The sequence below is a fragment of the Alligator sinensis genome, unplaced genomic scaffold, assembly GCF_000455745.1.
Source record: "Alligator sinensis unplaced genomic scaffold, ASM45574v1 scaffold131_1, whole genome shotgun sequence".
Taxonomy (NCBI): domain Eukaryota; kingdom Metazoa; phylum Chordata; order Crocodylia; family Alligatoridae; genus Alligator; species Alligator sinensis.
The window spans coordinates 7,665,883-7,666,646 of record NW_005841830.1 but is presented as its reverse complement, the minus strand read 5'-3'; the positions used below and the strand labels follow the sequence as shown (position 1 = coordinate 7,666,646).

Sequence of the window (764 nt, the reverse complement as noted above, 5' to 3'; positions counted from 1 at the left end):
AACAGAACAAGAGCAGGGGCACAGCAACACTGTCTCAAACAGCGAACCACACAGACGGCCTCCACCCTCACACTCCCCACACCCCAGGGGAAAGCTCCCCCTCCCCACCCCATGGTGCCCCGCCCCCTCAGGGCGGCCCAATCCTGAAGCGTGAAAAGCCGACTGGGCGGGGCCTGCTAGCCTTCCAGATACGGGGAGAATGAACTCCTCGGCCTCTGATTGGCTGCTGGTGATGTAATCGGAGAGAACATACGGGTATTTCGGCCTGCCTAGCTCGTTTCCTATAGGGAGGCGGTGCCGCCTCTTAGCCAATCATGAAGCGGGACGGGCGGAGGAGTGCTGTCCTTCTTCTCCTAAGCCAGGCAACGCCTCGACGTCTCCTTCTTGCTTCCTAGGAAGCTGTTGGCAGTCGCGGGGCCCAATCAACGCAAGGCATCGAAGCTACGCTCCCACCTATTGGAGTGAGCCGCCGCTAGGCCCGGGCGGGAGGAAGGACGTGTGAGGACTGACAGCTCTTGTAGCCAATGGAGTGCGGGCGACCGAGGCACGGAGGGGAAGGAGGTCGGTGTCGCCGAAAGAGAAAAGGGCAGAGGGGGGCGGGACGGAGGGCTTAACTGACATCCACTTCCTGCAATGGCGACAGGGCTGCGGGGCCGGGGTTTAAAAAAAAAAAAAAAAGAGAAAAAAAAAGTGCGCAGAAGGGGGGGGAACAAGCGCTGCGCGCTTGATTGACAGCAGCCGCGACCAATGACGCTTAAGCGGCG

General features: G+C 60.3%; 1 protein-coding gene across 1 annotated transcript in view; it reads left to right on the top strand.

The window, feature by feature from the left end:
* Positions 1-331: 331 nt before the first annotated feature.
* Positions 332-764, top strand: part of PPM1B (protein phosphatase, Mg2+/Mn2+ dependent 1B) — a 104,615-nt gene continuing 104,182 nt past the window's right edge. The window contains exon 1 of the mRNA XM_014520816.2: positions 332-561. The gene's annotated coding sequence lies outside the window, so the exon portion shown is untranslated. The remainder of the gene's footprint in view (positions 562-764) is intronic.